The sequence below is a fragment of the Melanerpes formicivorus genome, unplaced genomic scaffold (genome assembly GCF_026170545.1).
Source record: "Melanerpes formicivorus ecotype bairdi unplaced genomic scaffold, bMelFor1.0.p_v2 SCAF_50, whole genome shotgun sequence".
NCBI lineage: Eukaryota > Metazoa > Chordata > Aves > Piciformes > Picidae > Melanerpes > Melanerpes formicivorus.
Genome location: NW_027142402.1, coordinates 113,552 through 141,398, shown reverse-complemented (window position 1 = coordinate 141,398; position 27,847 = coordinate 113,552). Strand labels below are relative to the sequence as shown.

The 27,847-nt window shown below is 55.0% G+C and overlaps 3 long non-coding RNA genes across 3 annotated transcripts; all 3 read left to right on the top strand.

Moving 5' to 3' along the window:
* Nucleotides 1-236: 236 nt before the first annotated feature.
* On the top strand, nucleotides 237-17,996 carry LOC137452192 (uncharacterized). Its single transcript, XR_010990005.1, has 8 exons — nucleotides 237-392; nucleotides 486-564; nucleotides 1,440-1,810; nucleotides 4,465-4,699; nucleotides 15,106-15,610; nucleotides 16,155-16,328; nucleotides 16,573-16,732; nucleotides 17,393-17,996. It is a non-coding gene; the product is annotated as an uncharacterized lncRNA (long non-coding RNA).
* LOC137452193 (uncharacterized) lies at nucleotides 2,264-3,925 on the top strand. Its single transcript, XR_010990006.1, has 3 exons — nucleotides 2,264-2,419; nucleotides 2,513-2,591; nucleotides 3,896-3,925. It is a non-coding gene; the product is annotated as an uncharacterized lncRNA (long non-coding RNA).
* A 7,587-nt stretch (nucleotides 17,997-25,583) lies between the features above and the next one.
* On the top strand, nucleotides 25,584-27,810 carry LOC137452170 (uncharacterized). The gene is made up of 3 exons (XR_010989987.1): nucleotides 25,584-25,739; nucleotides 25,833-25,911; nucleotides 27,653-27,810. It is a non-coding gene; the product is annotated as an uncharacterized lncRNA (long non-coding RNA).
* Nucleotides 27,811-27,847: the final 37 nt, after the last annotated feature.

Here is a 27,847-nt window from a genome sequence, read left to right as displayed (position 1 = left end):
TCAGGGGGTTCTGGGCTGGTCAACCAGCGGGTCTGGGGACATTAGAAGCGTCTGGGGGTACCTAAAACGGAGCTGGGCGTATCAGATGGGGGGTTTGGGTGCCTCCAAAGGGGTTTTGTGGGCATCTAAGTTGGGGAATCTGGGGGGGTCCTGAAGGAGTTGGGGGGTTCTCCTCAAGCTATGAGCAGACACACAGACAGTTGTTAACGGACTTTCTTTGATCATTCCAGGACTGGTGTGCTGGGACTGGCAGGATCTTCCTGAGCTGTCCACGTACAGTTTCTGTCGACACTCTTCAGCTCGTACATCCGGTTTGCTGACAGAGGGTGTGGGGTTTGTGGGGCCCGGCAGCGAGACTTTTCCAAAGAGGAGCTCTTCAGGGCAGCTCCAAGGTTAGGTTTGGATTCTCCTGGAGTCGCACACAGAACGAGTCTCACGATTCCAGTGGTCTAATTTCATAGCTGCATTTTCTTCTCTCTGCCTAGGTGACAGGACGACCTCACTAATGAAGAGAGATAGCCTGAGCTCTGCAGGAACCTTGAACCCAAGCAGCCAGTGCCTTCTGTGAGTACAAGCTGTCCTTGCTCAACGTGGAAGTAGTTGAGAGCTGAAGCCAGACCATACCTTAATTCCCTCAGCTTCCTCTTCTGCAGATTAAACAGTCCCAGTTCCTTCAGCCACTCCTCCTAAGGCTTGTTATCCAGACCCCTCACCAGCTTTGTGGCCCTTCTCTGGACTCACTCTCTCACAAGGGGTGTCCTGGGGAACACCACTCATGCCCGGCCGGCCACCGGCTGGGTTTAACTCTGTTCCCCACCGCTCTTGGGGCCCAGCCATCCATCCTGTTCTGCTGTCCAGCAGTCCCTTTGAAAAACAATCCATCTGTGCCAGGGGAGGTTTAGGCTGGATGTTAGGAAGAAGGTCTTCATAGAATAGAATAGAGCAGGTTGAAAGAGAGATTGGCCTTTGGAATGTGCTGCTCAGGGAGGTGGTGCCCAGGGAGTCACCATCACTGGAAGTGTTTAGAAAGAGACTGGATGAGGCACTCAGTGCCGTGGTTTAGTTGATTAGATGGTGTTGGAATGGAATGGAATGGAATGGAATAGAATAGAATAGACCAGACCGAGTTGGAAGAGACCTTCAAGATCATCGTGTCCAACCTATCATGCAACACCACCTAATCAACTAAACCATGCAACCAAGCACCCTATCCAGTCGCCTCCTGAACACCTCCAAAGATGGTGACTCCAGCACCTCCCTGGGCAGCCCATTCCAATGGGCCCTCACTCTCTCTGTGCAGAACCTCTTCCTAACCTCTAGCCTAAACCTCCCCTGGTGCAGCCTGAGACTGTGTCCTCTTGTTGGGCCCGGTGATGATCAGAGTTCTTTTCCAAGCTGCTTACTCCTGTTTGGTTTTATTCTCCTGTATGAATTGTCAGTTCAAAGCACTGGAGAGAAATGGTGTGATGGCTGTGCTGCCAAGCATCAGACTGGGGACCGAAAGACAACCTCCTGTGGATCGATGTACCGGGATATTCCAGGAACCTCTGTGCTGCCACAGACCTGGACTTAAACTCGTTCCAGATGCCGCAGTGTGTTCCACATGACAATCGCACTCGGCACGTGAAGAGTGGCCAAGAGACTTCCCTTGTTTCCTTTGTGGAAGGCTTTTGTGTGTCCCCCGGCCCCGGGGGCCGTGTTCCTCTCGGGCAGGCTGCGGACGAGGCTGCCCTCGGCAGCAGGCGTGCCGCAAGCGGAGCGGCGAAGCTGTGTTCCTGGCAGTTCTCTCTCCGCCTGGATCAGGACGAAGGTGCCGGCCGACAAGGACTTGCACTGACACAGGGCCAGAGAGCTGAGAGCACCAAAGGGTTTAATTGGTGAGAGCAACAGACTTGGTTGCTGCCACCTGCTGCTAAGTGGCCCCCTAATGGGGTTTGGAGGCAGGTAAAGGTTTCTTTTGGCGTGTGAAGGGGTTTTGTGGGCATCTAGAAGGGGTGTGGAGCCCCCTGAAAGGGTCTGGGATAGTGTCAGGGGGTTCTGGGCTGGTCCACCAGTGGGTCTGGGGACATTGGAAGTATCTGGGGGTACCTAAAGTGGACCTGGGTGTTTCAGATGGGGGGTTTGGGTGCCTCCAAAGGGGTTTTGTGGGCATCTAAATTGGGGAATCTGTGGGGGTCCTGAAGGAGTTGGGGGGTTCTCCTCAAGCTATGAGCAGACACACAGAGAGTTGTTAACGGACTTTCTTTGATCATTCCAGGTCTGGTGTGCTGGGACTGGCAGGATCTTCCTGAGCTGTCCACGTACAGTTTCTGTCGACACTCTTCAGCTCGTACATCCGGTTTGCTGACACAGGGTGTGGGGTTTGTGGGGCCCGGCAGCGAGTCTTTTCCAAAGAGGAGCTCTTCAGGGCAGCTCCAAGGTTAGGTTTGGATTCTCCTGGAGTCGCACACAGAACGAGTCTCACGATTCCAGTGGTCTAATTTCATAGCTGCATTTTCTTCTCTCTGCCTAGGTGACAGGACGACCTCACTAATGAAGAGAGATAGCCTGAGCTCTGCAGGAACCTTGAACCCAAGCAGCCAGTGCCTTCTGTGAGTACAAGCTGTCCTTGCTCAACGTGGAACTAGTTGAGAGCTGAAGCCAGACCACACCATAATTCCCTCAGCTTCCTCTTCTGCAGATTAAACAGTCCCAGTTCCTTCAGCCACTCCTCATAAGGCTTGTTATCCAGACCCCTCACCAGCTTTGTGGCCCTTCTCTGGACTCACTCTCTCACAAGGGGTGTCCTGGGGAACACCACTCGTGCCCGGCCGGCCACCGGCTGGGTTTAACTCTGTTCCCCACTGCTCTTGGGGCCCAGCCATCCATCCTGTTCTGCTGTCCAGCAGTCCCTTTGAAAAACAATCCATCTGAAAAAAGAAGTAGCAGAGAAGGAAAGCTGAAGCTGCAAAGATTGCAGTCCCCTCAGTTCTTGTTGTAGCCGGGTGGGGGTTGGTCTCTTCTCCCAGGCAAGCAGCACCAGAACAAGAGGACACAGTCTCAAGCTGTGCCAGGGGAGCTTTAGGCTGAATGTTAGGAAGTGGTTTACAGCTTGGCCAAAGACTCTTCTGATCCCTGTCTTCTGGTCGTGACCAGCAGCGTGCACGGGTGGCCAAGAAGGCCACTGGCAACCTGGCCAATATCAGGATCAGAGTGGCCAGCAGGAGCAGGGAGGTCATTCTGCCCCTGCACTTGGCACTGGTTAGGGCACACCTTGAGTCCCGTGTCCAGTTCTGGGCCCCTCCGTTTAAGCAAGACGTTGAGTTGCTGGAAGGAGTCCGGAGAAGGGCAACAAAGCTGGGGAGGGGTTTGGAGCACAGGCCTGTGAGGAGAGGCTGAGGGAGCTGGGGTTGCTTAGCCTGGAGAAGAGGAGGCTCAGGGGAGACCTTCTTGCTCTCTGCAACTCCCTGAAGGGAGGTTGTAGCCAGGTGGGGGTTGGTCTCTTCTTCCAGGCAAGCAGCACCAGAACAAGAGGACACAGTCTCAAGCTGTGGCAGGGGAGGTTTAGGCTAGAGGTTAGGAAGAGGTTCTGCACAGAGAGAGTGATTGCCCATTGGAGTGGGCTGCCCAGGGAGGTGCTGGAGTCACCATCTTTGGAGGTGTTCAGGAGGAGACTGGATAGGGTGCTTGGTTGCATGGTTTAGTTGATTAGGTGGTGTTGGATGATAGGTTGGACACGATGATCTTGAAGGTCTCTTCCAACCTGGTCCGGTCCATTCCATTCCAATCAACTAAACCACGGCACTGAGTGCCTCATCCAGTCTCTTTCTAAACACTTCCAGTGATGGTGACTCCACCACCTCCCTGGGCAGCACATTCCAAAGGCCAATCTCTCTTTCATCCTGCTCTATTCTAGTCTATGAAGACCTTCTTCCTAACATCCAGGTTTAATTGGTGAGAGCAACAGACTTGGTTGCTGCCACCCGCTGCTACGGGGTCTGAGTGGCCCCCAAATGGGGTTTGGAGGCAGGTAAAGGTTTCTTTTGGCATGTGAAGGGGTTTTGTGGGCATCTAGAAGGGGTGTGGAGCCCCCTGAAAGGGTCTGGGATAGTGTCAGGGGGTTCTGGGCTGGTCCACCAGCGGGTCTGGGGACATTAGAAGCGTCTGGGGGTACCTAAACCGGAGCTGGGCGTATCAGATGGGGGGTTTGGGTGCCTCCAAAGGGGTTTTGTGGGCATCTAAGTTGGGGAATCTGTGGGGGTCCTGAAGGAGTTGGGGGGTTCTCAGTGAGGTTTTGGAGTCTCTATGGAGTGCCTGGAGTCTCCTGGAGTGCCTGTGCTTGAAACCCCCCCCAGAGGCCGTGCAGAGTGGTGCTCACAGTAGCTCTGCAAGTCTGCCATGGGCTCAGGAGGCTGTGGAGCGGTTAAACCTTTTCTTTTGCTCAAGCACAATCTTTCTGGATTCTTGGATTTTTTTTTTTCCCAGGGTGATGTGAAACTGTCTGATTTTGGGCTAAGCACAGCTGTTCAGAAGTCTCAGAGACCTGAGCTCTACAGGAACTTCGCACACAAACCCCCAAGTGCTTTCTGTGAGTACAAGCTGTCCTTGTCCAGCATGGAGGTAGTTGAGAGCTGAAGCCAGACCACGCCATAATTCCCTCAGCTTCCTCTTCTGAAAAAAGAAGTAGCAGAGAAGGAAAGCTGAAGCTGCAAAGACTGAAGTGAGTGGCCAGTCGTTCTACATGAACAATTGTCTTAGTGCTAGCAAGTAGGAGGCTCTGAAGTGTGGTACTTTGAGAGCTCCATTCATACTTGCCCTTCAGGAGGAGCCAGCTCTTTCATTGAAGGATCTTCCTGAGGTGTCCAAGTACAATTTCTGTTGACACTTTTCAGCTCTTACATCCAGGTTGCTGACAGAGGATGTTGGGTTTGTGGGCCCTGGCAGCGACAGTTTTCCAAAGAGGAGCTCTAAGGCCAGCTGCAAGGTTAGGTTTGGATTCTCCTGGGGTGCCTGTGCTTGAAAGCCCCCCCAGAGGCCGTGCAGAGTGGTGCTCGCAGTAGCTCTGTGCAAGTCTGCCGTGGGCTCAGGAGGCCAGTATCTAGAGAGAGGGAAGGACAGAGACTCTTCTAAGACAGTTTTAAAGAAATAATTATGAGAAGAGGCAAATTAATTCTGGGGACTCATGTGATATATCTGTTTAAGAGAAAAAAAAATGAAGGCTTTTTGGGGGTGCTGCTGAGGCCTCACTCTGTCCTGTTGGCATCCTTTGTCAGGGTAGCCAGATCCTAGGCCTGATGTCTATCGTTAGCTCAATCGCAGAATTTGCTCGTCTGCTGTTCCTGTCCGTAAATTTTTGCCAGTGCTTCTGTAATAAAAAGGTTTTTATTTCTCCTGTAACTTGCAAGCTGGTGACCTCCTTAGGAGCAGCACTGTGTTGTTCACAAAGTTCTTTGCTGTTGCAAAGCTGGGAGAAGTGTGAGGTTCAGCTGATGAAGTTTCTCTCTTTAGGAGTGTCTGCTCAGCCGTCCTCTTCCTGGATCTCGGTGCTTTGTCTCTCCCTGTTTGCGGTGCCCCGACAAGGACTTGTGCCGACACATCCTCGGGAAGCTGAAACCACCAAAGGGTTTAATGGGTTTGAGACAAAATTCACCCAACTCCTTCTGCGGTGGTGTACGGGAAAGAGTCGGTAGGGGAAGCCGCAGGACAGCCTGCAGCAAAGCTCAGGACTTGTTCCCTCGCCTCTGCCTTCTGCACGTCTCCTCGTCGGCCGCCTGTGAGTGAGACGCTTCACCAGCTGGCTTGTTTGAAATCAGCAAAGTTATGGCATGGAAGTTATCTGGTAGGAGTCGTTGCTAAACAGATGTAGTTGAAGCTTTGTATCTTCCGTTCTCTCTACTAGTTATTCTAATCTTGCCCTGTTGGTTTAGCCCATCAGTTTTCATGTTCTCTTCATCTATTAGTAGCAGAAGAAAGGGCCCCTTGATTCCAGTATTTCTTGCTGTAGTTCAGAGGTAGAGTTGGAGTTGGCTTTCCCTCTGACCTTTTATACTTTTACTTTGTGTTAAGTGGAACCCAAAACTGAATAGGATACTTTGTGTAAAGCTTGAGCAGCCCTTAACTTTCGAATTATTATACTGCATGCACTACTGCTTTGCAACATTCACAGGACTGTGGTGGTGTCAGACGGTTCACTTGCATTTAGCTCCTCAGGGGCCAGGCCTTCCTTTGGGCTGATAGTCTTGGCCAAAGCTGCAATGTTCAGTCCTTGCTGTGAAAGGCAGGAGGTTCATCAGGAGGTTTCCTTTCTGAGGAGGTTCCCCTCAGAAAGGAAACTGGTGACATGGTCACAAGTGATGAGGAAAAGGCTGAGGTGCTTAATAACTTCTTTACCTCAGTCTTCACTGCAAGGGCCTCTAGCCACACTCCTGATGTTATGGAAGTCAAAGCCAGGGACGGGGAGGAAGAACTGCCCATTGTAAGTGCAGATCAGGTTCGTGATCATCTGAAGAACCTGAAAGTGTTCAAGTCCATGGGACCCGACGGGATACACCCACGGGTGCTGAGAGAACTGGCAGAGGAGGTTGCTAAACCCCTCTCTATTATATTTCAAAAGTCATGGCAGTCTGGGGCAGTCCCCACAGACTGGAAAAGGGGAAACATTGCCCCCATCTTCAAAAAGGGCAAGAAGGAGTAACCAGGGAACTCCAGGCCAGTCAGTCTCACCTCTGTGCCTGGAAAGATCATGGAGCAGATCCTCCTGGAGTCACTACTGGCTCAAAAGAATAGTGAAGAGGTGATTGGGAACAGTCAGCATGGCTTTGCCAAGGGCAAATCCTGCCTGACCAACCTGGTGGCCTTCTATGAGCAGGTGACAAAATTAATAGATGAGGGGCGAGCAACTGATGTCGTTTACCTGGACCTGAGCAAAGCCTTCGACACTGTCCCGCACCACATCCTGGTCTCCAGGCTGGTGACACATGGGTGTGAGGGGTGACCACTAGATGGATAAGGAACTGGCTTGATGGCCGCAGCCAAAGAGTGGCTGTCAATGGCTCCATGTCCCAGTGGAGGCCAGGGACAAGCAGAGTCCCTCAGGGATCACTCCTGGAACCAGGCTTGTTCAACATCTCTGTGGGTGCCATGGACAGTGGCATTGAGTGCACCCTCAGCAAGTTTGCTGATGACACCAAGCTGTGTGGTGCAGCAGACACGCTGGAGGGAAGGGAGGCCATCCAGAGGGACCTTGACAGGCTGGAGAGGTGGGCACAAGCCAACCTCATGAAGTTCAATAAGAGCAAGTGCAGGGTCCTGCATCTGGGTCGAGGCAATCCCAGGCACAAATCCAGGCTGGGCAGTGACTGGCTGGAAAGTAGCCCTGAGGAGAGAGACTTGGGGGTGCTGGTGGACAAAAAGCTCAACATGAGCTCTCAATGTGCACTTGCAGCCCGCAAGGCCAATCAGATCCTGGGCTGCATCAGGAGAAGTGTGGCTAGCAGGTCGAGGGAGGTGATCCTCCCCCTCTGCTCAGCCCTGGTGAGACCCCACCTGGAGTACTGTGTCCAGTTCTGGAGCCCCTATGACAAGAGGGATGTGGAGGTGCTGGAACGTGTCCAGAGAAGGGCCACAAGGATGATCAGAGGGCTGGAGCACCTCTCCTATGAGGGCAGACTGAAGGAGTTGGGGCTGTTCAGTCTGCAGAAGAGAGGGCTCCGAGGTGACCTAATTGTGGCCTTCCAGTATCTGAATGGGGCCTACAGGAAGGCTGGGGAAGTTTGCTTTATTTTGTGCCTTTTTGGGGGTGAATCAAAGGGAGTGGGGGGATTGTGGGTGGGCTGGTTCTGCCACGTGGGGCAGGGGGCTGCTGCAGCAGAGGAGCAGGTGAGCGAGGGCTGGGGGCCCCCCCCTAAAGTGCTGAAAATTCTCCGAGGGGACCACACTATCTTTAAAAGTGTAAGTACTGGGGTGAGGCGAGGCGGAGGCAAACCTCTGGTTTGCAGCTGGAGAGGGAGGGCTTGGAGTGACTGGTGCGTAAGAAAGCTTTGGAAACGACCCCTGTCTGCCCTCTCTGCTTCTAAAAGGCTTTTAGCATTGGAAAATAAAAGCCACGTGGGGGCCCGGCTGCAGCCCACGCCCAGGGAGGTGCTCAGTGCTGCCACCCGGTGTGTAACGGCCGGCAGTGCAGCCGTGCCGCGGCGTGTGCCTCCGTGGGAGCTCAATGCTGCCACCCGGTGTGTAACGGCCGGCAGTGCAGCCGTGCCGCGTGTGTGCCGCCCCGTGGGAGCTCAATGCTGCCACCCGGTGTGTAATGGCCGGCAGTGCAGCCGTGCCGCGGCGTGTGCCGCCCCGGGGGAGCTAATTTCTGCAGCCTAACTGCGCTGAATGCTCGAAAATTCTTAGGGGGAGAGCGGAGAGCGGAGAGCTTGACTCGAGCGTCGCTATGGATCCGGCGCCTGCGCCCTAGCCCGGCTCTGCTCGCGCCAGGGGGGCAGCGTCCCGGTGGTCGCTATGGATACGGCGCCTGCGCCGCAGCGGGTCCGGTCCCGCGCACGCGCCCTCCTCGCGGCCTGCGCCCCGCTTTTCTGGCCGGGGGGGCGGGCGCCGCGGTGAGCAGCTTTGGAGCCGGAGCGATGGCGGAGAGCCCTGATTCGGCGCCTGACGCCGTTCTGTGCCCCAGGGTGCCTGCGAACCGCCGTCCTTTGGCGGGGCAAGGGGTGCTGGCGCATTCGGGGAGCTCGCAGTGCGGTTTCCGGTGTCGCTGCCGGCCCGGGACTCCCAGGTGTGTTCCTTCCGGCGTCTGAAGGTGGTCTGGGGCCATCGGCAGGGCTTTTGGGGGTGACGGAGGAGGTCTTGGGGACACCTAAAAGGGTCTGGGGATATGTAAAGTTCTGGTGGGGCCATCTGAAAGGGTCAAGGGTCGTGGGGAGGCAGCTGGGCACCTCCGACGGACCCTTTGGGAGGTCTCTGCAGGCTCCCGTGGGAGCTGGGGGTGTCTCGGGGTGGGTTTGGGTTTGGGTTTGTGCTGCAAACAGCGTTGATAATGACTTAGAGAAAGACACACAAGAGACTCAGTAAGTCTCTTGTATCGTGCTTCTATTCTGGCGCCTGACACAGGTAGGATCATTTCAAAAGAGCTGTGTGTCTTCAGAGAGGTTTGGGCAAACTTTTATACAAAAAGTTATCTGTCTATAATGACAGAGGTCCAGATGCTGCCTATCTATACAAAGCTTATCTATCTAAAAGAGCAGAAGTATACATATCATGCAGGTGTCCTTTATCGTATACAAAAGAGCATCTTGTCCAAGACTAACAGAAGTGAATCACTGACAAATCCTGTTATTCCTTCTCTATCCAAAGGCTGTCTGCCAGCCCCTCTCCCCCTCCCTGCGTCCCAGCATTTCAGCTAACAAGCGGAAAATTCTTATCAACTCTGTGGTTCTGTTAATGAGACTTTTCTGTTCATCAGTTCCCCCCTTTCTCACAGCCAACAGTATATTCCTATACTATATTTTCTTAAGGCAAACTTTGGACCCAGGCTTTCTGAGCTATCTTTCCCATGCTGACACTTGTGGAAGGTACTCTCAGATGTAGTCACCCAGTCTGATGCCCCCCAAGTCCAATTCATTGAGGCTTCCCCAAATAAAGGGGTCCTCATTTGGCCTCGAGGAAGTTCAGTGCATATCCAACAGTTAGGGAGATTAGTTTGCAAAGCCAATTCTTGCCTAACGTGTAAGTACATATTGCCTTCCCATCCCTCAATTTCCTTGCTGTGCTGCAAAGATTTTGATAGGAATTTCTAGGTATTAACTACAGCCAGGGCAATCCTTAAGTGCCCTAGGAATGCAGTGAAAACCTTTTGGGAATTGTTCCTGCTCTGGTACTCCTCAAGCTATGAGGAGCTCTTCAGGGCAGCTCCAAGGTTAGGTTTGGATTCTCCTGGAGTCTCACACAGAACGAGTCTCACGATTCCAGTGGTCTAATTTCATAGCTGCATTTTCTTCTCTCTGCCTAGGTGACAGGACGACCTCACTAATCAAGAGAGATAGCCTGAGCTCTGCAGGAACCTTGAACCCAAGCAGCCAGTGCCTTCTGTGAGTACAAGCTGTCCTTGCTCAACGTGGAAGTAGTTGAGAGCTGAAGCCAGACCACGCCTTAATTCCCTTAGCTTCCTCTTCTGCAGATTAAACAGTCCCAGTTCCTTCAGCCACTCCTCCTAAGGCTTGTTATCCAGACCCCTCACCAGCTTTGTGGCCCTTCTCTGGACTCACTCTCTCACAAGGGGTGTCCTGGGGAACACCACTTGTGCCCGGCCGGCCACCGGCTGGGTTTAACTCTGTTCCCCACCGCTCTTGGGGCCCAGCCATCCATCCTGTTCTGCTGTCCAGCAGTCCCTTTGAAAAACAATCCATCTGAAAAAAGAAGTAGCAGAGAAGGAAAGCTGAAGCTGCAAGGATTGCAGTCCCCTCAGTTCTGGTTGTAGCCAGGTGGGGGTTGGTCTGATCTTCTGATCCCTGTCTTCTGGTCGTGTCGGGTGCCAAGAAGGCCACTGGCAACCTGGCCAATATCAGGAACAGTGTGGCCAGCAGGAGCAGGGAGGTCATTCTGCCCCTGCACTTGGCACTGGTTAGGGCACACCTTGAGTCCCGTGTCCAGTTCTGGGCCCCTCCGTTTAAGCAAGACGTTGAGTTGCTGGAAGGAGTCCGGAGAAGGGCAACAAAGCTGGGGAGGGGTTTGGAGCACAGGCCTGTGAGGAGAGGCTGAGGGAGCTGGGGTTGCTTAGCCTGGAGAAGAGGAGGCTCAGGGGAGACCTTCTTGCTCTCTGCAACTCCCTGAAGGGAGGTTGTAGCCAGGTGGGGGTTGGTCTCTTCTTCCAGGCAAGCAGCACCAGAACAAGAGGACACCGTCTCAAGCTGTGGCAGGGGAGGTTTAGGCTAGAGGTTAGGAAGAGGTTCTGCACAGAGAGAGTGATTGCCCATTGGAGTGGGCTGCCCAGGGAGGTGGTGGAGTCACCATCTTTGGAGGTGTTCAGGAGGAGACTGGATAGGGTGCTTGGTTGCATGGTTTAGTTGATTAGGTGGTGTTGGATGATAGGTTGGACACGATGATCTTGAAGGTCTCTTCCAACCTGGTCCGGTCCATTCCATTCCAACACCATCTAATCAACTAAACCACGGCACTGAGTGCCTCATCCAGTCTCTTTCTAAACACTTCCAGTGATGGTGACTCCACCACCTCCCTGGGCAGCACATTCCAAAGGCCAATCTCTCTTTCAACCTGCTCTATTCTATTCTATGAAGACCTTCTTCCTAACATCCAGGTTTAATTGGTGAGAGCAACAGACTTGGTTGCTGCCACCCGCTGCTAAGGGGTCTGAGTGGCCCCCAAATGGGGTTTGGAGGCAGGTAAAGGTTTCTTTTGGCATGTGAAGGGGTTTTGTGGGCATCTAGAAGGGGTGTGGAGCCCCCTGAAAGGGTCTGGGATAGTGTCAGGGGGTTCTGGGCTGGTCAACCAGCGGGTCTGGGGACATTAGAAGCGTCTGGGGGTACCTAAAACGGAGCTGGGCGTATCAGATGGGGGGTTTGGGTGCATCCAAAGGGGTTTTGTGGGCATCTAAGTTGGGGAGTCTGGGGGGGTCCTGAAGGAGTTGGGGGGTTCTCCTCAAGCTATGAGCAGACACACAGACAGTTGTTAACGGACTTTCTTTGATCATTCCAGGACTGGTGTGCTGGGACTGGCAGGATCTTCCTGAGCTGTCCACGTACAGTTTCTGTCGACACTCTTCAGCTCGTACATCCGGTTTGCTGACAGAGGGTGTGGGGTTTGTGGGGCCCGGCAGCGAGACTTTTCCAAAGAGGAGCTCTTCAGGGCAGCTCCAAGGTTAGGTTTGGATTCTCCTGGAGTCGCACACAGAACGAGTCTCACGATTCCAGTGGTCTAATTTCATAGCTGCATTTTCTTCTCTCTGCCTAGGTGACAGGACGACCTCACTAATGAAGAGAGATAGCCTGAGCTCTGCAGGAACCTTGAACCCAAGCAGCCAGTGCCTTCTGTGAGTACAAGCTGTCCTTGCTCAACGTGGAAGTAGTTGAGAGCTGAAGCCAGACCACGCCATAATTCCCTCAGCTTCCTCTTCTGCAGATTAAACAGTCCCAGTTCCTTCAGCCACTCCTCCTAAGGCTTGTTATCCAGACCCCTCACCAGCTTTGTGGCCCTTCTCTGGACTCACTCTCTCACAAGGGGTGTCCTGGGGAACACCACTTGTGCCCGGCCGGCCACCGGCTGGGTTTAACTCTGTTCCCCACCGCTCTTGGGGCCCAGCCATCCATCCTGTTCTGCTGTCCAGCAGTCCCTTTGAAAAAAAATCCATCTGAAAAAAGAAGTAGCAGAGAAGGAAAGCTGAAGCTGCAAGGATTGCAGTCCCCTCAGTTCTGGTTGTAGCCAGGTGGGGGTTGGTCTCTTCTCCCAGGCAAGCAGCACCAGAACAAGAGGACACAGTCTCAAGCTGTGCCAGGGGAGGTTTAGGCTGAATGTTAGGAAGAGGTTTACAGCTTGGCCGAAGACTCTTCTGATCCCTGTCTTCTGGTCGTGACCAGCAGCGTGCACGGGTGGCCAAGAAGGCCACTGGCAACCTGGCCAATATCAGGAACAGTGTGGCCAGCAGGAGCAGGGAGGTCATTCTGCCCCTGCACTTGGCACTGGTTAGGGCACACCTTGAGTCCCGTGTCCAGTTCTGGGCCCCTCCGTTTAAGCAAGACGTTGAGTTGCTGGAAGGAGTCCGGAGAAGGGCAACAAAGCTGGGGAGGGGTTTGGAGCACAGGCCTGTGAGGAGAGGCTAAGGGAGCTGGGGTTGCTTAGCCTGGAGAAGAGGAGGCTCAGGGGAGACCTTCTTGCTCTCTGCAACTCCCTGAAGGGAGGTTGTAGCCAGGTGGGGGTTGGTCTCTTCTTCCAGGCAAGCAGCACCAGAACAAGAGGACACAGTCTCAAGCTGTGGCAGGGGAGGTTTAGGCTAGAGGTTAGGAAGAGGTTCTGCACAGAGAGAGTGATTGCCCATTGGAATGGGCTGCCCAGGGAGGTGGTGGAGTCACCATCTTTGGAGGTGTTCATGAGGAGACTGGATAGGGTGCTTGGTTGCATGGTTTAGTTGATTAGGTGGTGTTGGATGATAGGTTGGACACGATGATCTTGAAGGTCTCTTCCAACCTGGTCCGGTCCATTCCATTCCATCACCATCTAATCAACTAAACCACGGCACTGAGTGCCTCATCCAGTCTCTTTCTAAACACTTCCAGTGATGGTGACTCCACCACCTCCCTGGGCAGCACATTCCAAAGGCCAATCTCTCTTTCAACCTGCTCTATTCTATTCTATGAAGACCTTCTTCCTAACATCCAGGTTTAATTGGTGAGAGCAACAGACTTGGTTGCTGCCACCCGCTGCTAAGGGGTCTGAGTGGCCCCCTAATGGGGTTTGGAGGCAGGTAAAGGTTTCTTTTGGCATGTGAAGGGGTTTTGTGGGCATCTAGAAGGGGTGTGGAGCCCCCTGAAAGGGTCTGGGATAGTGTCAGGGGGTTCTGGGCTGGTCTACCAGCGGGTCTGGGGACATTAGAAGCGTCTGGGGGTACCTAAAACAGATCTGGGCGTATCAGATGGGGGGTTTGGGTGCATCCAAAGGGGTTTTGTGGGCATCTAAGTTGGGGAGTCTGGGGGGGTCCTGAAGGAGTTGGGGGGTTCTCCTCAAGCTATGAGCAGACACACAGACAGTTGTTAACGGACTTTCTTTGATCATTCCAGGACTGGTGTGCTGGGACTGGCAGGATCTTCCTGAGCTGTCCACGTACAGTTTCTGTCGACACTCTTCAGCTCGTACATCCGGTTTGCTGACAGAGGGTGTGGGGTTTGTGGGGCCCGGCAGCGAGACTTTTCCAAAGAGGAGCTCTTCAGGGCAGCTCCAAGGTTAGGTTTGGATTCTCCTGGAGTCGCACACAGAACGAGTCTCACGATTCCAGTGGTCTCATTTCATAGCTGCATTTTCTTCTCTCTGCCTAGGTGACAGGACGACCTCACTAATGAAGAGAGATAGCCTGAGCTCTGCAGGAACCTTGAACCCAAGCAGCCAGTGCCTTCTGTGAGTACAAGCTGTCCTTGCTCAACGTGGAACTAGTTGAGAGCTGAAGCCAGACCACGCCATAATTCCCTCAGCTTCCTCTTCTGCAGATTAAACAGTCCCAGTTCCTTCAGCCACTCCTCGTAAGGCTTGTTATCCAGGCCCCTCACCAGCTTTGTGGCCCTTCTCTGGACTCACTCTCTCACAAGGGGTGTCCTGGGGAACACCACTTGTGCCCGGCCGGCCACCGGCTGGGTTTAACTCTGTTCCCCACCGCTCTTGGGGCCCAGCCATCCATCCTGTTCTGCTGTCCAGCAGTCCCTTTGAAAAAAAATCCATCTGAAAAAAGAAGTAGCAGAGAAGGAAAGCTGAAGCTGCAAGGATTGCAGTCCCCTCAGTTCTGGTTGTAGCCAGGTGGGGGTTGGTCTCTTCTCCCAGGCAAGCAGCACCAGAACAAGAGGACACAGTCTCAAGCTGTGCCAGGGGAGGTTTAGGCTGGATGTTAGGAAGAAGGTCTTCATAGAATAGAATAGAGCAGGTTGAAAGAGAGATTGGCCTTTGGAATGTGCTGCTCAGGGAGGTGGTGCCCAGGGAGTCACCATCACTGGAAGTGTTTAGAAAGAGACTGGATGAGGCACTCAGTGCCGTGGTTTAGTTGATTAGATGGTGTTGGAATGGAATGGAACGGAATAGAATAGAATAGACCAGACCGAGTTGGAAGAGACCTTCAAGATCATCGTGTCCAACCTATCATCCAACACCACCTAATCAACTAAACCAAGCAACCAGGCACCCTATCCAGTCTCCTCCTGAACACCTCCAAAGATGGTGACTCCACCACCACCCTGGGCAGCCCATTCCAATGGGCCATCACTCTCTCTGTGCAGAACCTCTTCCTAACCTCTAGCCTAAACCTCCCCTGGTGCAGCCTGAGACTGTGTCCTCTTGCTGGGCCTGGTGATGATCAAAGTTCTTTTCCAAGCTGCTTACTCCTGTTTGGTTTTATTCTCCTGCATGAATTGTCAGTTCAAAGCACTCGAGAGAAATGGTGTGATGGCTGTGCTGCCAAGCATCAGACTGGGGACCGAAAGACAACCTCCTGTGGATCGATGTACCGGGATATTCCAGGAACCTCTGTGCTGCCACAGACCTGGACTTAAACTCGTTCCAGATGCCGCGGTGTGTTCCGCATGACAATCGCACTCGGCACGTGAAGAGTGGCCAAGAGACTTCCCTTGTTACCTTTGTGGAAGGCTTTTGTGTGTCCCCCGGCCCCGGGGGCCGTGTTCCTCTCGGGCAGGCTGCGGACGAGGCTGCCCTCGGCAGCAGGCGTGCCGCAAGCGGAGCGGCGAAGCTGTGTTCCTGGCAGTTCTCTCTCCGCCTGGATCAGGACGAAGGTGCCGGCCGACAAGGACTTGCACTGACACAGGGTCAGAGAGCTGAGAGCACCAAAGGGTTTAATTGGTGAGAGCAACAGACTTGGTTGCTGCCACCCGCTGCTAAGTGGCCCCCACGTGGGGTTTGGAGGCAGGTAAAGGTTTCTTTTGGCGTGTGAAGGGGTTTTGTGGGCATCTAGAAGGGGTGTGGAGCCCCCTGAAAGGGTCTGGGATAGTGTCAGGGGGTTCTGGGCTGGTCCACCAGCGGGTCTGGGGACATTGGAAGCATCTGGGGGTACCTAAAGTGGAGCTGGGTGTTTCAGATGGGGGGTTTGGGTGCAACCAAAGGGGTTTTGTGGGCATCTAAGTTGGAGAATCTGTGGGGGTCCTGAAGGAGTTGGGGGGTTCTCAGTGAGGTTTTGGAGTCTCTATGGAGTCCCTGTTGTATCTTGGGTCTGCTGTGGGATTGGTAGTGACTGGGTGCTCCGGTTTTGGTGGCTCCAGGGCAGCAGGTACCCACAGGGCTGTGCCTTGCTTTATGTTCCCCAGCTGTGGGCCAAGCAGGAGCCCCAGGGGAAGGGAATTTCAGCATGTGGCGGGTGATAGTGGAGGCGACTTCCTGACAAAATGGCTTTGGGGGTTTGGTTAGGTCTTGTTTTTATGGTTGACTCACTCTTGCTTTCTTTCCTTTTTTTTCAGGGAGCTTAACTGCTTTGCCTGAGGACCAGTTGCAGATTTGTATTCGGCCTCAGCCACAAGCCCTGACACGGAGCGGGGTGCTTTGGTGTCAGAATGTGGAGCTGTTGGAAACCCAATTGCTCACTGAAAAAAAGAAAAGGAATAATTTGTCATAAAAAAATCCCCACAGTTCCTGTAAGCTTTCGAGTTCCTACTTAATAATATAAAGCAGTTTGTGGTTTGGTTGGTTTGGTTTTTTTCTTGTTGTGCTGCAAAGATTTTGATAGGAATTTCTAGGTATTAACTACAGCCAGAGCAAGCCTCTACTTGCCCTGGGAACGCAGTGAAAACCTTTTGGGAATTGGTTCTGCTCTGTTACTCCTCAAGCTATGAGCAGACACACAGGCAGTTGTTAACAGAGTTTCTTTGTGCATTCCAGGTCTGGTGTGTTCAGACCGGCAGGATCTTCCTGGGCCATCCGATTACGGTTTCCGTTGACACTTTTCAGCCCTTACATCCGGTTTGCCGACAGAGGACGTTGGTTTGTGGGCCCTGGCAGCGACAGTTTTCCAAAGAGGAGCTCTAAGGCCAGCTGCAAGGTTAGGTTTGGATTCTCCTGGGGTGCCTGTGCTTGAAAGCCCCCCAGAGGCCGTGCAGAGTGGTGCTCGCAGTAGCTCTGTGCAAGTCTGCCGTGGGCTCAGGAGGCCAGTATCTAGAGAGAGGGAAGGACAGAGACACTTCTAAGACAGTTTTAAAGAAATAATTATGAGAAGAGGCAAATTAATTCTGGGGACTCATGTGATATATCTGTTCAAGAGAAAAAAAAATGAAGGAGGTTTCTGACCATAACCAGGCTGACAAAGCACAGTAATGTGGTTTCCTATGGGATTCAACTCCTCCTGCATTGCACAGGACACTTCAACAGCTGTCCTGACAAGCTCTAAGTAATGAACTTAATCCACCCTGTGCGAGCAATGGGGCAAAAGATTACAAAATCCATGTATGCAGTTGAGATGTGTTACGTTGGGACGCCCAGGATAGAGCTCATCAAGCTCTCCTAGTGTTTAGACGCAAGATGGAAGAAGGAAGGGGGAAGACAGAGCAGAAGGTCTATTTAAATATGAAACTCCTAGGCTGAAAGAAAAGAAAAACATTTTAAAGAGCACTCAGTGAGACTCTGTCACCAGCATAGCTAATCACAGAATCACTGAGTGTTAGGGAGAAGTGTGAGGTTCAGCTGATGAAGTTTCTCTCTTTAGGGGTGTCTGCTCAGCCGTCCTCTTCCTGGATCTCGGAGCTTTGTCTCTCCCTGTTTGCGGTGCCCCGACAAGGACTTGTGCCGACACATCCTCGGGAAGCTGAAACCACCAAAGGGTTTAATGGGTGAGAGCAAAGCTCAGCTGTGTGCTGAAGCTGCAAACCTTGCCCAGAAGGCTGTCCCCGGCTCGGGGTGATAAAAAGAACAGGAGCGTAGCCGCTCGGCTGTCTTTCCTTCTGTGATGCCACAGCGGGGTGGGCGAGGATACAGCAGAGGAGCAGTGAGGGAGGGGTGAGGGCAGCCTCCCACAAAGGCTGCTTGCAGACCTGAAATGCCAAATGTTTGAAATGCCAGGACGTTCTTGGAGGGGAGGGAAAGCCCCGGGCAAGTGTAAGAGTGAGTGTGAGGTGTTCCAGCAGAGGAACAGCGGTGCTGCTTATTGAGAGATTGCAGAAGGGCAGTGATTTGTGTGCAGAAAGGCCTTGACGTGACCCCCCTCTGTTCTGTAGAAAGGCTTCTAGAGGAGAAAAGCACATCCTGAGCAGAGCCACGGGGGGGTGTGGGGTGTGGTTTGAAGCAGAAATAGCAACTGTCTCTCAATTAAAACAGTGGATTGTCTTTCGTGTGTGTGTGTGGTGTGCTGTTTTTTCATTGACTGGAAAAAGCTCTGCAGGGAGACCAGCTGATCTGCTCCCGAGGCACAGCAGCACCGGACCTGCTGAGCGCTGGGGGCCTGTTAAGGAGGGTCTGCTGTCATCTGAAGTGGGCTTGGGGGTATGAAAGGGGAATTTGGGGGCATGTGAAGGGTTCTGGGAGCATCTAGAGGTGTCTGGGGACCTCTGGAGGGGCTCCTGGGTCATGTCTGGAGGGTCAGGGAGGAGTGGGGGGGTCTGTGCCTCAGTGTGGTTTCGGGGTCTCTGTGTCAGGTCCCCACAGCGTGTGGGTTGCTGTGTGGCACTGCTGGAGTCTCGGTGTCCCTAGCGCCGCTGACTCTTCTGCTCACTGCTCCCACCTTGTGGGCACGGCCAGGTACTGCTTGCTGTCGCCTGCTGCCAAGGGTGTGAGTGGCCTCTGCAGGGAGGCGCAGAGAGGTATTCTGGGGCGTCTAGAGGGGCTTTGTGGGCATCGAGAGGTGTCTGGCGGCCTCTGGAGGGTCTCCGGGGGGGTCTCTGGAGGGTCCTGAAGCAGCTGAGGGGGCGGGGAGTGGTGGTGTTGTGTTAGAGGTCTCGGGGGGGTTCCAGGGTTTGGGGTCCCGCAGGATTGGGGTGGTCTCACCCCGGTATTGGGTGTCCTGCAGTCCCAGGGTCCCCCAGCCACATCTCCCCCGGCATCTCAAGGCGAGCTGCGAGCACCTCAAGGGCCTTAGAGGGTGAGAAAGGAGGGCTGGGGGCATGTAGACGGAAGTGAGGGCACCAAGACGGCACCGTCCTCCCCGTGACAGCGCCTGCCCTTCCCAAGATGGCGTCGATCTCCCCGTGACAGCGCCTGCCCTTCCCAAGATGGCGTCGCCCTCCCCGTGACAGCGCCTGCCCTTCCCAAGATGGCGCCGCCCTCGCCCCGTCGGCTCCGACCTAGCCAGCGTAATCCTCGTCCCCTCTGCTTTCTCCGCTCCGCATCAGCTCGGTGTGGACTCTGCTGCTCTCTGGAGTTGCTCTGTGCCTGCTGCAGGACTCTGCTATGGGTTTGAGGGTGGGCGGCAGCGAGGGGGGGGCCGAGAAACACCAGCGGCGGGGGGGGGGGGGGGTGGGTGTCGATTTGCCGCGGTCGGGAGCAGTCTACTCCCAGTTCACGAGCTGTTCTCCTGTCTCTCCCAGCTCTTGCAGGCTGACCCCAATGCCCTCAGACTCGCCCAGCGATCCCAGGGTGAACCCGGCAGCACCCAGACTCGCCCAGCGATCCCAGGGCGAACCCAGCAGCACCCAGACTCGCCCAGCGATCGTCACGTGATTAGGGGCCGCGCAAAGGAGGGGCGGGGAGCAGAGAAAGCGGCGGCGGCGCCCAGCCTCCAGCCACGCCCGCTGGAACATGCTTTCCAATTAGTACGCTACCTCTTAGGTTTCCAACCTGGGTATTCAAAGAACGCCGAGGAAAGTGGGGGCAGGTGCTTTTGCCAGGCAGCCTCCAATGAGCAGGCCCGGGGCAACGAGGAGGTGGCAGCAGCCAGCACATGCAGACATTTCCTGGGGCTCAGTGAATGTTTAGAGCTCAGGGGCTCAGCCTGTGCTTCCGCTTCCTTTTCTTCAGCACAGGAGTTCGGTTTGGCTGTCCAGAGCCTTGCTCTGCACCCGAATGCCGTACCGAGCGTGAGGGAAAGATGAAGCAACACCCACGTAGGCACCCAGGGAAAAAGCGGAGGTTGTCTTAGGAGCCGGTTTGAGACAAAATTCACCCAACTCCTTCTGCGGTGGTGTACGGGAAAGAGTCGGTAGGGGAAGCCGCAGGACAGCCTGCAGCAAAGCTCAGGACTTGTTCCCTCGCCTCTGCCTTCTGCACGTCTCCTCGTCGGCCGCCTGTGAGCGAGACGCTTCACCAGCTGGCTTGTTTGAAATCAGCAAAGTTATGGCATGGAAGTTATCTGGTAGGAGTCGTTGCTAAACAGATGCAGTTGAAGCTTTGTATCTTCCGTTCTCTCTACTAGTTATTCTAATCTTGCCCTGTTGGTTTAGCCCATCAGTTTTCATGTTCTCTTCATCTATGAATAGCAGAAGAAAGGGCCCCTTGATTCCAGTATTTCTTGCTGTAGTTCAGAGGTAGAGTTGGCTTTCCCTCTGACCTTTTATACTTTTACTTTGTGTTAAGTGGAACCCAAAACTGAATAGGATACTTTGTGTAAAGCTTGAGCAGCCCTTAACTTTCGAATTATTATACCGCATGCACTACTGCTTTGCAACATTCACAGGACTGTGGTGGTGTCAGATAGTTCACTTGCATTTAGTTCCTCAGGGCCCAGGCCTTCCTTTGGGCTGATGGTCTTGGCCAAAGCTGCAATGTTCAGTCCTTGCTGTGAAAGGCAGGAGGTGCTGGCTGGGCAGTTTGCTTTATTTTGTGCCTTTTTGGGGGCGACTCAAAGGGAGTGGGGGGATTGTGGGTGGGCTGGTTCTGCCACGTGGGGCAGGGGGCTGCTGCAGCAGAGGAGCAGGTGAGCGAGGGCTGGGGGCCCCCCCCCTAAAGTGCTGAAAATTCTCCGAGGGGACCACACTATCTTTAAAAGTGTAAGTACTGGGGTGAGGCGAGGCGGAGGCAAACCTCTGGTTTGCAGCTGGAGAGGGAGGGCTTGGAGTGACTGGTGCGTAAGAAAGCTTTGGAAACGACCCCTGTCTGCCCTCTCTGCTTCTAAAAGGCTTTTAGCATTGGAAAATAAAAGCCAGGTGGGGGCCCGGCTGCTGCCCACGCCCAGGGAGGTGCTCAGTGCTGCCACCCGGTGTGTAACGGCCGGCAGTGCAGCCGTGCCGCGGCGTGTGCCGCCCCGTGGGAGCTCAATGCTGCCACCCTGTGTGTAACGGCCGGCAGTGCAGCCGTGCCGCGGCGTGTGCCGCCCCGGGGGAGCTCAATGTTGCCATCCGGTGTGTAACGGCCGGCAGTGCTGGCGGAACGAACGTTTTTCTGACAGCTCTTGGAGGAACGTTTCTGTACAGGTGTTCCCCAGGGCTCCTCAGCTGCTCAGAACTCAACGTGTTGTCTTGGAGGGGAATAAAACCCATGGAACGCTGAGCGTGAGGTCACAACGCAGGCACCGCCCCCCCCCAGCGTGGCACCGCCCCCCCCAGCGTGGCACCGCCCCCCCAGCGTGGCACCGCCCCCCCCAGCGTGGCACCGCCCCCCCAGCGTGGCACCGCCCCCCCAGCGTGGCACCGCCCCCCCAGCGTGGCACCGCCCCCCCAAGCGTGGCACCGCCCCCCCCCAGCGTGGCACCGCCCCCCCCAGCGTGGCACCGCCCCCCCCAGCGTGGCACCGCCCCCCCCCAGCGTTGCACCGCCCCCCCCAGCGTGGCACCGCCCCCCCCCAGCGTGGCACCGCCCCCCCCAGCGTGGCACCGCCCCCCCCAGCGTGGCACCGCCCCCCCCAGCGTGGCACCGCCCCCCCCAGCGTGGCACCGCCCCCCCCCAGCGTGGCACCGCCCCCCCCAGCGTGGCACCGCCCCCCCAGCGTGGCACCGCCCCCCCCAGCGTGGCACCGCCCCCCCCCAGCGTGGCACCGCCCCCCCCAGCGTGGCACCGCCCCCCCCAGCGTGGCACCGCCCCCCCAGCGTGGCACCGCCCCCCCAGCGTGGCACCGCCCCCCCCCAGCGTGGCACCGCCCCCCCCAGCGTGGCACCGCCCCCCCCCAGCGTGGCACCGCCCCCCCCAGCGTGGCACCGCCCCCCCCAGCGTGGCACCGCCCCCCCAGCGTGGCACCGCCCCCCCCAGCGTGGCACCGCCCTCAACAACATGGCGCCAGATGCTTAAAGTGGCTCAGTGCAGGGTTGTGGCTGGTAGAGGTTGGAGCTCTTCTGCTGTGTCCCAGGTCAGTGCCAGTCTCTTCTGCTTTGGGGGGTTTCTCTATAGCAGCCGCTGGAGCTGCGCGGGGCTTGGGGGGGGTGGCCAGCGGCGGGGCAGCGCGGGGCTTTGGGGGGGGGGGGAGGGGGGCGTGTCCGGGCTTGGCCGGCGGGGCTCTGCGGGGGTGGCGGCTGCTGCCTCAACCGTACCCAGAGGCCCCGTGGGAGCTCAATGCTGCCACCCTGTGTGTAATGGCCGGCAGTGCAGCCGTGCCGCGGCGTGTGCCGCCCCGGGGGAGCTCAATGCTGCCACCCGGTGTGTAATGGCCGGCAGTGCAGCCGTGCCGCGGCGTATACCGCCCCGGGGGAGCTCAGTGCTCAACCCTGTGTGTAATGGCCGGCAGTGCAGCCGTGCCGCGGCGTGTGCCGCCCTGGGTGAGCTAATTTCTGCAGCCTAACTGCGCTGAATGCTCGAAAATTCTTAGGGGAAGAGCGGAGGGCGGAGAGCTTGACTCGAGCGTCGCTATGGATCCGGCGCCTGCGCCCTAGCCCGGCTCTGCTCGCGCCAGGGGGGCAGCGTCCCGGTGGTCGCTATGGATACGGCGCCTGCGCCGCAGCGGGTCCGGTCCCGGTGTCGCTGCCGGCCCGGGACTCCCAGGTGTGTTCCTTCCGGCGTCTGAAGGTGGTCTGGGGCCATCGGCAGGGCTTTTGGGGGTGACGGAGGAGGTCTTGGGGACACCTAAAAGGGTCTGGGGATACGTAAAGTTCTCGTGGGGCCATCGGAAAGGGTCAAGGGTCGTGGGGAGGCAGCTGGGCACCTCCGACGGACCCTTTGGGAGGTCTCTGCAGGCTCCCGTGGGAGCTGGGGGTGTCTCGGGGTGGGTTTGGGTTTGGGTTTGTGCTGCAAACAGCGTTGATAATGACTTAGAGAAAGACACACAAGAGACTCAGTAAGTCTCTTGTATCGTGCTTCTATTCTGGCGCCTGACACAGGTAGGATCATTTCAAAAGAGCTGTGTGTCTTCAGAGAGGTTTGGGCAAACTTTTATACAAAAAGTTATCTGTCTATAATGACAGAGGTCCAGATGCTGCCTATCTATACAAAGCTTATCTCTCTAAAAGAGCAGAAGTACACATATCATGCAGGTGTCCTTTGTCTTATCCAAAAGAGCATCTTGTCCAAGACTAACAGAAGTGAATCACTGACAAATCCTGTTATTCCTTCTCTATCCAAAGGCTGTCTGCCAGCCCCTCTCCCCCTCCCTGCGTCCCAGCATTTCAGCTAACAAGCGGAAAATTCTTATCAACTCTGTGGTTCTGTTAATGAGACTTTTCTGTTCATCAGTTCCCCCCTTTCTCACAGCCAACAGTATATTCCTATACTATATTTTCTTAAGGCAAACTTTGGACCCAGGCTTTCTGAGCTATCTTTCCCATGCTGACACTTGTGGAAGGTACTCTCAGATGTAGTCACCCAGTCTGATGCCCCCCAAGTCCAATTCATTGAGGCTTCCCCAAATAAAGGGGTCCTCATTTGGCCTCGAGGAAGTTCAGTGCATATCCAACAGTTAGAGAGATTAGTTTGCAAAGCCAATTCTTGCCTAACGTGTAAGTACATATTGCCTTCCCATCCCTCAATTTCCTTGCTGTGCTGCAAAGATTTTGATAGGAATTTCTAGGTATTAACTACAGCCAGGGCAATCCTTCAAGTGCCCTAGGAATGCAGTGAAAACCTTTTGGGAATTGTTCCTGCTCTGGTACTCCTCAAGCTATGAGGAGCTCTTCAGGGCAGCTCCAAGGTTAGGTTTGGATTCTCCTGGAGTCTCACACAGAACGAGTCTCACGATTCCAGTGGTCTAATTTCATAGCTGCATTTTCTTCTCTCTGCCTAGGTGACAGGACGACCTCACTAATGAAGAGAGATAGCCTGAGCTCTGCAGGAACCTTGAACCCAAGCAGCCAGTGCCTTCTGTGAGTACTAGCTGTCCTTGCTCAACGTGGAACTAGTTGAGAGCTGAAGCCAGACCACGCCATAATTCCCTCAGCTTCCTCTTCTGCAGATTAAACAGTCCCAGTTCCTTCAGCCACTCCTCCTAAGGCTTGTTATCCAGACCCCTCACCAGCTTTGTGGCCCTTCTCTGGACTCACTCTCTCACAAGGGGTGTCCTGGGGAACACCACTTGTGCCCGGCCGGCCACCGGCTGGGTTTAACTCTGTTCCCCACCGCTCTTGGGGCCCAGCCATCCATCCTGTTCTGCTGTCCAGCAGTCCCTTTGAAAAACAATCCATCTGAAAAAAGAAGTAGCAGAGAAGGAAAGTTGAAGCTGCAAGGATTGCAGTCCCCTCAGTTCTGGTTGTAGCCAGGTGGGGGTTGGTCTCTTCTCCCAGGCAAGCAGCACCAGAACAAGAGGACACAGTCTCAAGCTGTGCCAGGGGAGGTTTAGGCTGAATGTTAGGAAGAGGTTTACAGCTTGGCCGAAGACTCTTCTGATCCCTGTCTTCTGGTCGTGACCAGCAGCGTGCACGGGTGGCCAAGAAGGCCACTGGCAACCTGGCCAATATCAGGAACAGTGTGGCCAGCAGGAGCAGGGAGGTCATTCTGCCCCTGCACTTGGCACTGGTTAGGGCACACCTTGAGTCCCGTGTCCAGTTCTGGGCCCCTCCGTTTAAGCAAGACGTTGAGTTGCTGGAAGGAGTCCGGAGAAGGGCAACAAAGCTGGGGAGGGGTTTGGAGCACAGGCCTGTGAGGAGAGGCTGAGGGAGCTGGGGTTGCTTAGCCTGGAGAAGAGGAGGCTCAGGGGAGACCTTCTTGCTCTCTGCAACTCCCTGAAGGGAGGTTGTAGCCAGGTGGGGGTTGGTCTCTTCTTCCAGGCAAGCAGCACCAGAACAAGAGGACACAGTCTCAAGCTGTGGCAGGGGAGGTTTAGGCTAGAGGTTAGGAAGAGGTTCTGCACAGAGAGAGTGATTGCCCATTGGAATGGGCTGCCCAGGGAGGTGGTGGAGTCACCATCTTTGGAGGTGTTCATGAGGAGACTGGATAGGGTGCTTGGTTGCATGGTTTAGTTGATTAGGTGGTGTTGGATGATAGGTTGGACACGATGATCTTGAAGGTCTCTTCCAACCTGGTCCGGTCCATTCCATTCCATCACCATCTAATCAACTAAACCACGGCACTGAGTGCCTCATCCAGTCTCTTTCTAAACACTTCCAGTGATGGTGACTCCACCACCTCCCTGGGCAGCACATTCCAAAGGCCAATCTCTCTTTCAACCTACTCTATTCTATTCTATGAAGACCTTCTTCCTAACATCCAGGTTTAATTGGTGAGAGCAACAGACTTGGTTGCTGCCACCCACTGCTAAGGGGTCTGAGTGGCCCCCTAATGGGGTTTGGAGGCAGGTAAAGGTTTCTTTTGGCATGTGAAGGGGTTTTGTGGGCATCTAGAAGGGGTGTGGAGCCCCCTGAAAGGGTCTGGGATAGTGTCAGGGGGTTCTGGGCTGGTCTACCAGCGGGTCTGGGGACATTAGAAGCGTCTGGGGGTACCTAAAACGGATCTGGGCGTATCAGATGGGGGGTTTGGGTGCATCCAAAGGGGTTTTGTGGGCATCTAAGTTGGGGAGTCTGGGGGGGTCCTGAAGGAGTTGGGGGGTTCTCCTCAAGCTATGAGCAGACACACAGACAGCTGTTAACGGACTTTCTTTGATCATTCCAGGACTGGTGTGCTGGGACTGGCAGGATCTTCCTGAGCTGTCCACGTACAGTTTCTGTCGACACTCTTCAGCTCGTACATCCGGTTTGCTGACAGAGGGTGTGGGGTTTGTGGGGCCCGGCAGCGAGAGCTTTCCAAAGAGGAGCTCTTCAGGGCAGCTCCAAGGTTAGGTTTGGATTCTCCTGGAGTCGCACACAGAACGAGTCTCACGATTCCAGTGGTCTAATTTCATAGCTGCATTTTCTTCTCTCTGCCTAGGTGACAGGACGACCTCACTAATGAAGAGAGATAGCCTGAGCTCTGCAGGAACCTTGAACCCAAGCAGCCAGTGCCTTCTGTGAGTACAAGCTGTCCTTGCTCAACGTGGAACTAGTTGAGAGCTGAAGCCAGACCACGCCATAATTCCCTCAGCTTCCTCTTCTGCAGAATAAACAGTCCCAGTTCCTTCAGCCACTCCTCCTAAGGCTTGTTATCCAGACCCCTCACCAGCTTTGTGGCCCTTCTCTGGACTCACTCTCTCACAAGGGGTGTCCTGGGGAACACCACTCGTGCCCGGCCGGCCACCGGCTGGGTTTAACTCTGTTCCCCACCGCTCTTGGGGCCCAGCCATCCATCCTGTTCTGCTGTCCAGCAGTCCCTTTGAAAAACAATCCATCTGAAAAAAGAAGTAGCAGAGAAGGAAAGCTGAAGCTGCAAGGATTGCAGTCCCCTCAGTTCTTGTTGTAGCCAGGTGGGGGTTGGTCTCTTCTCCCAGGCAAGCAGCACCAGAACAAGAGGACACAGTCTCAAGCTGTGCCAGGGGAGGTTTAGGCTGAATGTTAGGAAGAGGTTTACAGCTTGGCCGAAGACTCTTCTGATCCCTGTCTTCTGGTCGTGACCAGCAGCGTGCACGGGTGGCCAAGAAGGCCACTGGCAACCTGGCCAATATCAGGAACAGTGTGGCCAGCAGGAGCAGGGAGGTCATTCTGCCCCTGCACTTGGCACTGGTTAGGGCACACCTTGAGTCCCGTGTCCAGTTCTGGGCCCCTCCGTTTAAGCAAGACGTTGAGTTGCTGGAAGGAGTCCGGAGAAGGGCAACAAAGCTGGGGAGGGGTTTGGAGCACAGGCCTGTGAGGAGAGGCTGAGGGAGCTGGGGTTGCTTAGCCTGGAGAAGAGGAGGCTCAGGGGAGACCTTCTTGCTCTCTGCAACTCCCTGAAGGGAGGTTGTAGCCAGGTGGGGGTTGGTCTCTTCTTCCAGGCAAGCAGCACCAGAACAAGAGGACACAGTCTCAAGCTGTGGCAGGGGAGGTTTAGGCTAGAGGTTAGGAAGAGGTTCTGCACAGAGAGAGTGATTGCCCATTGGAATGGGCTGCCCAGGGAGGTGGTGGAGTCACCATCTTTGGAGGTGTTCATGAGGAGACTGGATAGGGTGCTTGGTTGCATGGTTTAGTTGATTAGGTGGTGTTGGATGATAGGTTGGACACGATGATCTTGAAGGTCTCTTCCAACCTGGTCCGGTCCATTCCATTCCATCACCATCTAATCAACTAAACCACGGCACTGAGTGCCTCATCCAGTCTCTTTCTAAACACTTCCAGTGATGGTGACTCCACCACCTCCCTGGGCAGCACATTCCAAAGGCCAATCTCTCTTTCAACCTGCTCTATTCTATTCTATGAAGACCTTCTTCCTAACATCCAGGTTTAATTGGTGAGAGCAACAGACTTGGTTGCTGCCACCCGCTGCTAAGGGGTCTGAGTGGCCCCCAAATGGGGTTTGGAGGCAGGTAAAGGTTTCTTTTGGCATGTGAAGGGGTTTTGTGGGCATCTAGAAGGGGTGTGGAGCCCCCTGAAAGGGTCTGGGATAGTGTCAGGGGGTTCTGGGCTGGTCTACCAGCGGGTCTGGGGACATTAGAAGCGTCTGGGGGTACCTAAAACGGAGCTGGGCGTATCAGATGGGGGGTTTGGGTGCATCCAAAGGGGTTTTGTGGGCATCTAAGTTGGGGAGTCTGGGGGGGTCCTGAAGGAGTTGGGGGGTTCTCCTCAAGCTATGAGCAGACACACAGACAGTTGTTAACGGACTTTCTTTGATCATTCCAGGTCTGGTGTGCTGGGACTGGCAGGATCTTCCTGAGCTGTCCACGTACAGTTTCTGTCGACACTCTTCAGCTCGTACATCCGGTTTGCTGACAGAGGGTGTGGGGTTTGTGGGGCCCGGCAGCGAGACTTTTCCAAAGAGGAGCTCTTCAGGGCAGCTCCAAGGTTAGGTTTGGATTCTCCTGGAGTCTCACACAG